The following is a 14,152-nucleotide window of genomic DNA, read 5'->3' as shown; positions in this document are numbered from 1 at the left end:
TGGTGTATGGCTTCAAGAGTGCATGAGGAAACAACTGTATGGGCGGTTGACTGTGTGCATGGGTGTGTTGGTGTGAGAAGGGATACCTCAGTGCTACATGTCCAAGTAAGTACATATGTAAAACACAGTGCATGTGAGAGTTGGCATATATAAATGAATATACATGAGAGCCTGTGATTGCGTAAGTGGCTCTATGGATCAATGTGTACTTGTATCAGTGATTGTAAAAGAGAGTAAGTATGTGTTAGTATATGTTTGTATATTTGAGGTGTTGTCTGTATAACTGTATAGATGAGGAAATGGCAGTGTGATTGATTCTTTGCATGACTGACTAGGTGTGTGAGTAACTCCATGGATGAGTGGCTGTGTGTGAGTGTCTGTATAAGTGTATGAGAGCATATGATAGCGTTGTATTGATGAGTGTCTGTATGTATGAGTGATTTTATGGGTGAATGAGTGGATGTGTGTGTAGTCCTAGGAATCAGTGTATGCAGTTACTGGTATTGGTGTGTCAATAATTTCAGGAATGGTAGTTTGTATTTAACACTGGGTGTATCAAAGGTTAGATTAGAGTGTGAGGAGGTGCATAGTATTATCACATGGATGATGTCATCAGTGATGTCATCAGTGATGTCATTTGAGATGTCATCAGTAATGTCATCAGTGATGTCACTGACCATGTCATGAATAATGTAATATGTGACATCATCATCAGTGGATTGCGGGCTCGCGAGTTATAGTGAGTCCAACTAACTATAACGTGGGAATTTCAATGGTTTTGTATGAGTAAAATGTTCAGCTAACTATAACTGGTGTGAAACCTATTCTTTTCTTCAGTGAATTTCAAAGGTTTTTTAAATGTTAATTCCTAACTATAACGAGTGTCAAACCTATCGTTTTTTCAGTGAATTTCAAAGGTTTTTTAAATGCTAATTCCTAACTATAACAAGTGTCAAACCTATGTTTTTTTCAGTGAATTTCAAAGGTTTTTTAAATGCTAATTCCTAACTATAACGAGTGTCAAACCTATGGTTTTTTATGTGAAATATTACGTTTTGTTAATAGGTAATTTTTATAGATATACATTATTATGTTTTTTTCTAATTATTCCAATATTCTATATTTTTATAATATTACTTTTTGAATGTATTTTTCCTTGTTTTGTTATATTTAAACCCTGGAACGCTCAGGGAGCGCGTACCGGTAAGCGCAGCCGTACACGTAGCGTGAGCGCTATTCCCGCGATCGAAAATAATATATGTATGTATTTAAAGTAAATAATAATGCAAGACATTCAGTGGCATACTCACAAAAGTTGTATTTTTGATTTTTAATCACCGTATTTTGACTTTTAAACACATTTCCGAAAATCGAGCAACAAGTCATTCATTCGCGCCGCATAAGCGCCTACGTACGCGCCTACGTACATGCCGCGTAAGCGCCCCCGTAAGAGCCCCGGAGCGCGTAGCGTAAGCAAGTGTCAAGCCATGTGACCTTAAAACAACACTTTTGATTGGTTAATAACAGTTTTTTACAGAACTATGGAAAGCCTCCACCCATTTCCCTCACCACCACTTTGCAATTGCTCAGAGAACACCTCTTCTCCATTCTTCTTGGGAAAACTTGTTTTTTTGGAAAGATGTCTGGTTCCAGAGAGCCCTCTTCAGACTCTGATCTAGAATTCCTACCTGAGGACACCCCCCAGAGAAAAGTGAAAGATCACTTTATTTGGAAGTTCTTTAGTGTCCCAGAGGGGCAAAAAAAGTTAATGCAGCAAAAGTGACCTGCAAGATATGTGTCACAACTTTGTCACGTGGGGATCCCACCCGCAAATATAGTTTTGGGAATGCCAACTTGATCCGGCATGTACAGAGGAGGCACCCAAATAATTTCGCAAGGGAGAGCTACCGGGAACCTGGCACGCAATCCCCCAAGAGATGGCCCCTCGACTTCGACCGGAGCATCGACATCATCGGTGAGAGGAAGACCAGTAGATATGATACCTAATATTCAGCCTGTTTTTTCTGACAGAACAATTCGTTGTAAGCAGTGTGACGAACTGCTTTGTTATGGGGAGCAGAGTATTCTACTAATTGTTCGAAAAAGGGAAGAACACCGCTGCGCCCCTCAGCCCTAATTTTTCACTTTTTTTTGCTCCTGTTGAGCAGTTTGGCATTCCCTAGTTTTGTTTTTGTTCTGAAAAAAATTAAAAACGTTCGGAAAAAGTAAAAAAAAAGAATTAAAAACTAAAAAAGAAAAAAAACAGTTCTTTTTAGAACTACCTTCAATTCTCCAAAAAGAGCTATATTCTTTACATATTCTAAAGGAGTGAGTGAAGTGGAGTACAGTGAGAGAGGAAAGGAAAATGAGTGAGGGAGCAAAGGAAGGGACGAGAGGGGAAGGGAAGTGAAGTACGGGGACTGAAAGAAGGTGAGTGTGGGAGGTGAGTGAGGGGAATGGGAGTGAACATGGGGAATGAGGATACGTGAGAAAAGCGGAGTAAGGGAACGTGGGTGAGGAAGGGTAAGAGAAGAGCAGTGAGGTTGAGGAAAGAGTGGTGATAGAGGGTGGATAAAGGAAAGTGAGTGTGAGACAAGGGGAGTGAGGGAGTATGGAGACAGAGGGAGTGAAGGAAAGAGTGAGAGAAGGGGACTGAGTGAGGGGGCATAGAAAGATAAGTGAGGGAGTGTAGGTGAGTTATAGGGAGTAAGCGTGACAGAAGAGGAGTGAGAGAGTGAGGGGGCGGGGGTAGTGAAGCTAAGAGGGAGGGAGTGAGGGAAGGAGAATGAGGATGTGACAGGACAGAGGTAGTGAGAGAAAGAGTGAGTGAAGTGGAGTAAGGTGAGTGAGGAAAGGGGGATGAGTGAGTGAGCGAAGGAAGGGAATAGAGGGGAAGAGTACTGAAGCATAGGTACTGAGAAAAGGTGAGTGGGGGATGAAAGTAAAGGGAAAGGGAGAGAAAGATAGGGAATGAGGGTAGTGAGGGAACCAGACTAAGAGAACCGGAGTGAAAGAATGGCAGAGAGCATGAGTAAAGAGGGATAAAAGAGGGTGGATACCCTTTAAGCTAAGAGAGGCAAAGTGTTAGTAGGCACAAGTGACATTATTGAAAAATGTGAAAATGTAATTCCTTATTTCACACAGACACTGAGTGTGATCCTTGACGAAAATTTAAAAGCCAGACATTTAACCAGAACACATTTTCCATAGTAAATCGTTTTTGACACAGAGCACAGCCCATTTAAATGACCACTACAAAACAAGGCAGAAACCTAACTCATTTCCAAAATACATTTCAAATATGCACCATTAAAGTTTTTTAACAGCATTACAAACAATCATGACACACAATGCAATAATAAAGAAGCACAATATGCTTCTTAATCTTCCCCATAGTGCATACAGCAGTCTATCTTCATTAAATGAATCATATATGAGATAACACACAGGCACAGAGTAAGGTGAGACACAAGCACAGAGTACCCTTTAAGCTAAGAGAGGCAAACTGTTAGCAGGCACAAGTGACATTATTGAAAAATGTGAAAATGTAATTCCTTATTTCACACAGACACTCAGTGTGATCCTTGACCAAAATTTAAAAGCCAGACAATTTATCAGAAAACATTTTCCATAGTAAATCGTTTTTGACACAGAGCACAGCCCATTTAAATGACCACTACAAAACAAGGCAGAAACCTAACTCATTTCCAAAATACATTTCAAATATGCACCATTAAATTTTTTAACAGCATTACAAAAAAACATGACACACAATGCAAGAATAAAGAAGCACAATATGCTTCTTAATCTTCCCCATAGTGCATACAGCAGTCTATCTTCATTAAATGAATCATATATGAGATAACACAAAGGCACAGAGTAAGGTGAGACACAAGCACAGAGTACCCTTTAAGCTAAGAGAGGCAAACTGTTAGCAGGCACAGGTGACATTATTGAAAAATGTGAAAATATAATTCCTTATTTCACACAGACACTCAGTGTGATCCTTGACCAAAATTTAAAAGCCAGACATTTTACCAGAAAACATTTTCCATAGTAAATAGTTTTTGACACAAAGCACAGCCCATTTAAATGACCACTACAAAACAAAGCAGAAACCTAACTCATTTCGAAAAAATACATTTCCAATATGCACCATTCAATTTTTAAACAGCATTACAAACAAAATGACACACAATGCAAGAAAAAAGAAGCACAATATGCTTCTTATTCTTCCCCATAGTGCATACAGCAGTCTATCTTTATTAAAAGAATCATTACTCACCTTTAAAAATGCTTTGGATGATTTAGAACAGTGTCAGTCACACACACCAGATTTTCTTAAGCAGAATCTCTGAAATGCACCTGAAACACTGCAACCACAAATGGCCCTGATTCCCTGTAATTCTTCACACATATCCCTGGACTTAACCAATTAAAATTCTTCCCACACTATTTCAAAACCAAACTAACATTTTAATTGGTTCTACAGTTCAACACTTTGAAACTCACATAATATTCACCCATCCCCCCAGTGCTCATTCAACCTGTTACCATGGTAACTCCCATCTAACTCAGCACCCAGTTGAAAAGTTCATCATACTATGTTGCAAAAGAATCCAGCAAGGGTGTTTGACCTCTCAATGTAGTAGCTAATCATGTGCAATGTTTCTTTCAATGACTTTTTCTCAACCATTAAAATGACTTCTTTAAAAAAAAAAAAGCATGCACCCTAATTTTCAGTGGTGAATTTTAAGAAACCACCAATCATTTCTTGTTTTTCAAGTGCACTGAATCTCAACCACTTTTTGTTCATAACTCCTACTTTCAAACTGCCATTTCATTTCCACAACTCGTCTGAATACAAGCACATCTACCTTCAAGATGCCAAAAGTCTGGTTTTTGGGTCATAGCTTTGTTTACTGGAGTGAAAAATATACAAGTAACAGAGGTATTTCACACCTTGATTTACCAAATGTGGACATTGTGTGGATTGGCCAGAGAGGATTGAGATGTCACCAATTTATACCATTGGTAAAATCCTTTATGCATCTACCACACCCTGACCTCATAATTGTGCACTGTGGTGGCAATGACCTGGGCACTTTGACTGGGGTAGGTCTGGAAATGCTTTTAAAGCACATCTTTGGGCAATTGATGTCACTTTTTCCAAAAACTGCCTTGGTATTTTCTAATATATGCCAAAGGCAAAAATGGAACTGGTCCAACCAATTTTGTCCACAGATTGAGAAAGCAAGGAAACATGTGAATAAATCTGTTTCTGCTTTCCTCAGAGATTATGGTATGGGTTCCATATACCACAACAACTTGCGTTACAACATGCAAGGCATCTATAGGAGAGATGGTGTACATTTTACAGATGAGGGGAATAGAGTCTTCCTCTTGAATTTGAGACTCTGCATTGGTACCTACTTGTAGGTACAAAAAACACCCACATAACACAACAGCTCTTTTCAGAGCTACCCTACCTCTAACCACTCTAAATTATTTTTTTACTCTAATATTTTACACTGTTTTTCCCCGTGGTGCGCTCAGGGTTCGCGTACCTGTAAACGTACATGGGAACGCACCCAGCGCTTACCCCGCGAAAATAATTAAAAAAAAACGTTTTTTTGCCCTTCAGGGTCCTTCTAGGCCCCCCTCAGAAAACCAAGGGGGTTAGTGGGTGTCTACCCTGCCCCCTTTTAATCATTTCCCCCTTTTTATTTTCACCTCTTGTGTCTCAATTCAACCGAGACACAAGATGGCGGACTCTCCGGACTGTTTAGAATGTTGACAGACATCCGAGAGCCAATCAGCTTTTCGCTCGCGCACTCCCGTAGCACGCCGGGTGCGTTCCCCGGTACGTGTCTCGGTGAGCGCTCGGAGCGCACCTATAGATATATATGTGTTTTTGAAGTTAATTTTCGAAAAAAAAACACTGGAGCAATTTTCACCAAATATAGAAAAGGCACTTCTGCGTACCAGTCCCTACAATTTTGCAAAGTTTGGTGTAATTCCGTTCAGTGGTTCGGGCTGTAGCCTTGTCTATTCGTGTTATGGAAATTAACATGGGGAAAACACGTTTTGGGATGCCCCTTTTATCTCGGCCCCCACTTCATGAATCCCCCCGAAACTTTCAGGGAAGGAGCGAAGCGGAGCTGGCCTAAATTTTGGAAAATTACACGCAAATTCCTCAACAGGCGCCAAAGTTATTCCTATGGTAGCTAGGTCCTAACTATAACTACCTACTGGCGACCGCCAGTAGGTAATATATATATATATATATATATATATATATATATATATATATATATATATATATATATATATATATATATATATATATATATATATATATATATATATATATATTCTTTACCATACCAAACTTCTGATGAAAGAAGGCGCTGACTCCGTGAGTTTCAATTCAAACGTTTTTATTCCTTAGCTCAGTTTCTGCTCAGACGCGTTTCGGCGGACTCCTCCCGCCTTGATCACTAACAAATGCATGCTACCATCAAGGTTATATATACATAAGCACATTGTCTATGATTGGGTAGACTCAGCTTTTGCTAATGGCAGTTGCTATAGTTACATAGTTACACCCAAGGTGATGACGCTGCCTCATACATGACTTGCACATTTCAACATCATGGTAGTCTTTCTACTGTTACTGTTGATTTCACATATAACAGAAATTGTGCGGCAGGTGTAAACAATATATTAAGTGTTTAAATTATAATATGTGATTAATTGCGTCTAACATTGTGTGAACACAAACATTCAAAATCCCTCTTTCCACCCATTAATTGGTACATGTGTGTCAGGCACAAGTGGCAACGAATCCCGTGTGTTCCTACAAACAGTGTAGACATGTCTGCTCATATAAGCATAGTGATTGGGTTGGCGCTGTAACCTCATTATTGCGAGATTCCTTGGCGCGCTCAGAAGGATTTGCCGAACACGCTTACTATCCTGACTCGGTGATTCCTAAGGTTTACGGTACATGCGCCCTGTCTGGCCCTTAATCTTACCGCAGTTTTAACGAGTGTTTTGAGATTAATGCTCCTACTAAGGATGGGATGGCGAGCGGGACCTACCACTATTTTGTTATATCTCATGTGCTTCTAGTTCACGGGGGGTGCCTAATGGCTGTCATGGTTTGAAATGTTCGGTGCAATGATTTGTGTCATCTCCCTATTGTGACATTAATGTGCGCAGTGTATTTACAGTGAAACAGTTAAATGCAATTGTTCTAGGGTACTCGGGAAACTGGAAGCGGGCAGAACGCTTTAGAAGTGTTTACTTAAATGTGGACACTAAGGGCTTCGTCCGCATTCAGACCTGAAGGGATCTTGGAGTTCAGGAGAATTATATATCTTGACTCCAGTCGGCGTAACGCAAGTTTTCGATTGCCACCTCTCGGACTCTTGGGGATGCTGTCTATAACAAAGTATGTTAGACCATCTGCATTGCCCCCATGGGACTCATGAATGTGTCGCGCCACTGGGTATGCTTGGTCCAGATTGGCAATCGCCCTCAAGTGTTGCAGAATCCTCACATGGACGGGGTGAATAGTAGACCCTACATATCTTTTGCCACATTGGCACGTCAACACGTACACAGCAAACTCGGTTTTGCATGTGAAGTGTTCCCTTAAGGAATACTTTTTCCTTCTGAATGGTAATTGGACCTCAGTGGTATTAATGCCATGATTACAGGCTTTGCATTTCATGCATTTTTTGAACCCCTTTTGGGACTGTAGCCAATTCTTTTTCTTTTTCAGAACTGGTGCATTACATACCAGGGTGTTACGCATTGATTTGGCTTTTCTGAATGTTACCAATGGACTCTCGCCTACCTCGCTCCCTATGGTAGGGTCGTTATGTACCAATGGCCAGTGCCTTATTAGTATTTTTCGGAGGTTCGAGTGGTACCTGTTATAGCCTGTTATGAGTCTAGGGGGTTGTCTCGCCTGGCTCTCCATACCGGCTACCTTCGCCACTGGGAATATTAGATCTTTTCTGGTCTTGGTGCTACACTTCACTTCTGCTTTCTTGCATGTTTCTGCTGTGTACCCTCTCTGTTGGAGTCTCGAGAATAAATTCTTTTTAGCATTAGCAAGACCCTCAGTCGTGCTGCAATTACGTGTCATCCTGAGGCATTCTGCATAAGGAATTGATTGTTTAAGAGAGGTGGGGTGGAAACTGTGGGCATGCAAGATCCCATTACCGGCAGTTGGTTTGCGGTATGTGCGTGTTTGAATCCTTTCCTGTTCCACAAACAACTCTATGTCCAGAAATTGTATGGTTTCTGTGCTGGTGTTACAGGTAAATTTTAGATTTAAACCATTTTCATTCAATTCTTCTGTGAATTTCAGAGCACTTTCCACATTGCCCTCCCACAAAATGAAAATGTCATCAATGAATCTGTTGTATACAACCACATTGTTTGTCATAATTTCCTTGTGCTGTACCCATAGTACCTGCTCCTCCCACCAGCCCATATGCAGATTCGCATAGCTGGGGGAGAAGCAAGTTCCCATGGCTGAACCTTGGACCTGTTTGTAATACAATCTATCAAACATAAATGTGTTATTAGTGAGACACCATTCAGTCATTTCCAAAAGCATTTGTGTGTGTTGAAACAAGCTTATGGGTCTCTTTCCCAAGAAATGTTTGATGGCGTTCAGGCCATCCTTGTGTCTGATGCTTGTGTATAAAGCTTGGACATCCAATGTCATGAACACATAATCCCTTTTCCATTCAACATCGTATATTTTGGCAAGGAAATCTCCTGTGTCCTTTATATAGGCAGGTAGTTTTTTGACTTCTGGTTGTAAGAAATGGTCAATGAAAATGCTCGTGCTCTCAAAAAGGCTCCCTATCGCTGATATTATATATATATATATATATTCACAGAAAAAAACATAGATTTCAGTCACGTTATGGTTAGGAATTAGCATTTAAAAAACCTTGGAAATTCACTGAAAAAACCATAGGTTTCAAACATGTTCTAGTTGGCTGGACATTTCACTCATACAAAACCATTGAAATTCCCCCGTTATAGTTAGTTCAGCTAACTATAACTCGGGCGCCCGGAATGCACTGCTGATGACGTCACATATTATATCACTCATGACATGGTCAGTGACATCAATCATGACATCACTGATGACATCTCAAATGACATCACTGAGGACATCATCCTTGTGAATGTGTGTCTTTCTGAAAAATAAATAATGTTTATATATGTATATCTAATGGTCGATGGAAGAATAAATGGGTAAATAGGTGTCTAAATTGATGTTTTTTTCCCAAAATGATTGCATAACTGACTTATTAAGTGTATCTTAGGGAATACATGTATTAGCGAGTAAAGTTTAAATATGTAAATATCTGTATCAGTGTCTCACTTTGTGTATAAGTGGCTGCATGGGTTGGTGAGTAGCTACATGAGTGTCTATATGGGTTATTAGTTGGTTTTCTGAGTATCAGAATGAGTGTCTGTATGGTTTGGTGGGGCGTAATACTTAGCGCACAGATGCATGAATGACTGACTCACTGTATGTGTTTTGAAGACAGCATGTGTGCAGGACTGTGTGGGTGGATGAATGTGTGTATGGGTGTGTTAGTGAGTGAATGACTGTCTTAATGGTATCTTTATGAGTAACTAAATATGTTTTAAACTAGTATATGTGAGTATTGATGTATACAAGTGAGTATATGTGAGAGTGAGAGATTGGAAGAGTTCCTGTATAAATAAGTATGTGTTTCTATAAGTGATTGTTTAAGAGAGTAAGTATGTGTACGTTTCTGTAGAAGTAAGTGTAGTAGTATGTGTATAGTTGGATATGCAAGTAAATGGATGATTGATCGTTTATTTGCATGTGTGAGTATGTGTGTGAGCAACTCTATGGATGAGTGTTGGTGTGTAACAGGATGTATAGGTGTATGAGCACATATGATGAGTGAGTACATGAATGAGTGACTATATAGAACTGTTGGTGAATGAGTTGATGTGTATGTAGATGGTGGAATTACTGTATAGGTTGTTGTAAGTGGTATTGGTATCACCATTTTTTTGAAAAATTTTGTTTCTATTTTTGAATGTGTGTATCAAAGGTTATATTACGCTGAGAGGAGGTCTGCCACTCTTTCACAAGGATGATGTCATCAGTGATGTCATTTGAGATGTCAACAGTGATGTCATGAGTGATGTCACTGTCCATGTCATGAGTGACGTAATATGTGACGTCATCAGCAGTGCATTGCGGGCGCCCGAGTTATAGTTAGCTGAACTAACTATAACGGGGAAATTTCAATGTTTTTTTATGAGTGAAATGTCCAGCTAACTATAACATGTGGGAAACCTATTGTTTTTTCAGTGAATTTCTAAGGTTTTTTAAATGCTAATTCCTAACTATAACGTGGCTGAAACCTATGGTTTTTTCAGTGAATTTCAAAGGTTTTGTAAATGATAATTGTTAAATGTATTAATTGTTAAATTTATTTCTGTTTATACTTTTTTTCATTATAATATTAAATATTCACATATTATTATTTTTTATGTATATTTCATATTTTAATATAAAATAATAACAAAACTAAATATAACATTTTTTTGTATGATTTTTTTTTTTAAATATCAAAATTATTTTATATAATTCTTTTTTTGGGGGGATAATCGCACCGTACGCGCTTGGTAATCTCACCGTCCTTTGTACGGAAAGTCATACTCAGAGCGTACGCGCGCATACGTCACGAATACGTTTTGACGTTATGCGGCGCATAAGTGCTTCTGAGGGGAAACAACCTTTACAACGCAACTTTTACAACGAACTACCATTACAACGAAAGTTTTACAACGCAAAAACTATTACAACGCATGTATTTACAACGCATGTTTTTACAACGCAGGTACCTTTACAACGCATACCATTACAACGTAAGTATTGGTAAGTATATAATTATATTTAAAATGTTATATTTTTGGGTTTTTTTAAGGGGTATTTTTAGGGTTCAGGGTCAGTTTTCAGTTTTTGGGTGAAGGGGTATTTTTAGGGTTTAGGGTCAGTTTTCAGTTTTTGGGTAAAGGGGTATTTTTAGGGTTCAGGGTCAGTTTTCAGTTTTTGGGTAAAGGGGTATTTTTAGGGTTCAGGGTCAGTTTTCAGTTTGTGGGTAAAGGGGTATTTTTAGCGTTCAGGGTCAGTTTTCAGTTTTTGGGTAAAGGGGTATTTTTAGGGTTCAGGGTCAGTTTTCAGTTTTTGGGTAAAGGGGTATTTTTAGGGTTCAGGGTCAGTTTTCAGTTTTTGGGTAAAGGGGTATTTTTAGGGTTCAGGGTCAGTTTTCAGTTTTTGGGTAAAGGGGTATTTTTAGGGTTCAGGGTCAGTTTTCAGTTTTTGGGTAAAGGGGTATTTTTAGGGTTCAGGGTCAGTTTTCAGTTTTTGGCTAAAAGGGTATTTTTAGGGTTCAGGGTCAGTTTTCAGTTTTTGGGTAAAGGGGTATTTTTAGGCTTCAGGGTCAGTTTTCAGTTTTTGGGTAAAGGGGTATTTTATGGGTTCAGGGTCAGTTTTCAGTTTTTGGGTAAAGGGGTATTTTTAGGGTTCAGGGTCAGTTTTGGGTTTTTGGGTAAAGGGGTATTTTTAGGGTTCAGGGTCAGTTTGGGGTTTTTTGGGTAAAGTGGTACAGGATAAATTAAATTAAATTAAATAATTAAATTAAATTAAATTAAAAAAATTATTAAATTAAATTAAATAAAATTATTAAATTAAATAAAATTTAATTAAATTAAAATAAATTAAATTAAATTAAATTAAATTAAATTAAATTATTTAAATTAAAATAAATTAAATTACAATAATTAAATTAAATTAGAATAAATTAAATTAATTAAATTAAATTAATTAAAATAAATACAATTAAATTAAATTAAATTATTTAATTTCATTAATTTACTTTAAATTACATTAAATTAATTAAATTTAATTAAAATAAATTAATTATATTAAATTACATTAAATTAAATTAAATCAATTAAATTAAATTATTTAAATTAAATAAATTACATTAAATTACATTAAATTAATTAAATTAAATTAAAATTAATTAATTATATTACATTACATTAAATTAAATTAAATTAATTAAATTACATTATTTACATTAAATAAATTACATTAAATTAAATACATTAAAATAAATTAAATTAAATTAAATTAATTAAATTAATTAAATTAAATTAAATTAATTTTAATTAATTTACATTTCAAAAAATATTATATACTTACTAATACTTACGTTGTAATTGTATGCGTTGTAAAGGTATCTGCGTTGTAAATACATGCGTTGTAATGGTACTTCGTTGTAATGGATCCTGCGTTGTAAAAATTGCGTGGTAATGGTAGTCGTTGTAAAAGTATGCGTTGTAACGTCATACATCCGCTTCTGAGTGACGTCATCTACGCTTGTAAGATGCACCGTACACGTACCCCACGAAAGTTTTATAATGTTTAAAACGATATATCTATTTATTTATTGTAAATTTTAAAGGTAGACATTATCTGGGATAATCATAAAAAGAGTTTTTTTTAAACTTTTAATAAGTGTATATTACTTTTTAAAGCATTTACGCACATCGCGACGGCACGTCGTACGTACTCGCTCCGTAAGAGCAGCGAAGCGCAGCGTAAGAGCTCCGTAAGCGCACCGTAGGAGTACGCACAGTCAATGGACTTTAAAAGAAGAGATTTCATTGGTTCATAACACTTCCTAATTCAACTGTTGAAAGACCCCTCCCATTTTGATCATTCTACTTGGACTTTGTCAGGAGCAGGATCTTTTCTTGGGAGTTGAAGTCCATTAGAACAATTATCATAAATATGGCTGGTGTTCCTCAAACACCTTCTGACCATTCATCTGATGATAATGAATTTTTGAATGAACCTCCTCAGAAGAAGAGAAAAGAAGCCTTTATATGGAAGTTTTTTACATTTCCAGAGGGACATAAAAAGGTGAATGCACCTAAGGTCACATGTAAAATCTGTGATGTGACATTATCCCGAGGTGACGCATCCAAAAAGTACTCTTTCGGGACTGCAAGTATGGACCGTCACATCAAGAACTTGCATCCCCACAATTATGCAAGGGAGGCACCATGCAGCCTACAGGAGAATCCTCCACCTGCAGTGGCTAGCACCTCAAGTGCACCACCACCTCCTGGAAGCAGTCCACATCCTATTATTGTTCCCCAGTTCTCTGAGCTCACTTTCCACTGCAAACATTGCAAATAAATGCTTTGCTATGGTGAGCAATCTCTGGACCTGATTGTAAAGCGGCAAGAGCAGCACCGTTGCCCTAAGAAATGTATATTTTTGTACTTTTTTTGTTTCTGGTGCACAGTTTTTTGGTTTCAAAAGTTCAATTTTTCTGGCTAAAAAAAATGTGTTTAAAAAAACTACAAGAAAGTATAAAACAACAAAGACAAAAAAAACAGTTCTTTTCAGAACTACCTCTACTGGTCAAAAAAAGAACTATATTTCTATGTTAGTCTGTAAAAATTTGTCAGAATGAATGTGTAGTTTATAAATGAATGAATGAATACATTAGTAGTGTATGGTGAATGTGAAAGTGCAGAACTATAAGGATGTGCTACAGCATAAATCTATAAGGCGTTTACCTATAGTATACTGTAGTACCTCCGAAGCACTCAAATGTAACTTATTCATATAAATATGTTACAAGCCTATGCTTCAATTTGCACTATTGGTGAAACTGCCTGGATAAATTTGTATGTATTAAGAGCCTCTTTTACACATCCGTTGCATGACATTTGTGATGCAGCGGTGGTGAAAAAGATGTGCCATAATGTATGGTATTTTCAATGTGACTTAATTAGACGGTGTGTCACATTGTAAATCCCTGCGCCACAAGGAGGAAGATGTGGAAGAGGTGTGGCGCCGCGGCCAGGGCGACTGACGCTGGAATCTGGGGACCACGGTTCGATCCCCGGCTCCGGCGGCAGGTCAGCCCAGCACCATGTGACTCTGGGCAATAGCTCGCTTAATCTTCCCGACGGCCCCCCAGCGCCTAGAGACCCTTACGGGTGATTGGCGCTTTACAAATGTGGACTTTTTTTTTTCTTTTTTTTA

The sequence above is a fragment of the Lissotriton helveticus genome, chromosome 3_1 (assembly GCF_964261635.1).
Source record: "Lissotriton helveticus chromosome 3_1, aLisHel1.1, whole genome shotgun sequence".
NCBI lineage: Eukaryota > Metazoa > Chordata > Amphibia > Caudata > Salamandridae > Lissotriton > Lissotriton helveticus.
The sequence above is the reverse complement of the archived record's forward strand: the minus strand, read 5'-3'. Positions refer to the sequence as shown.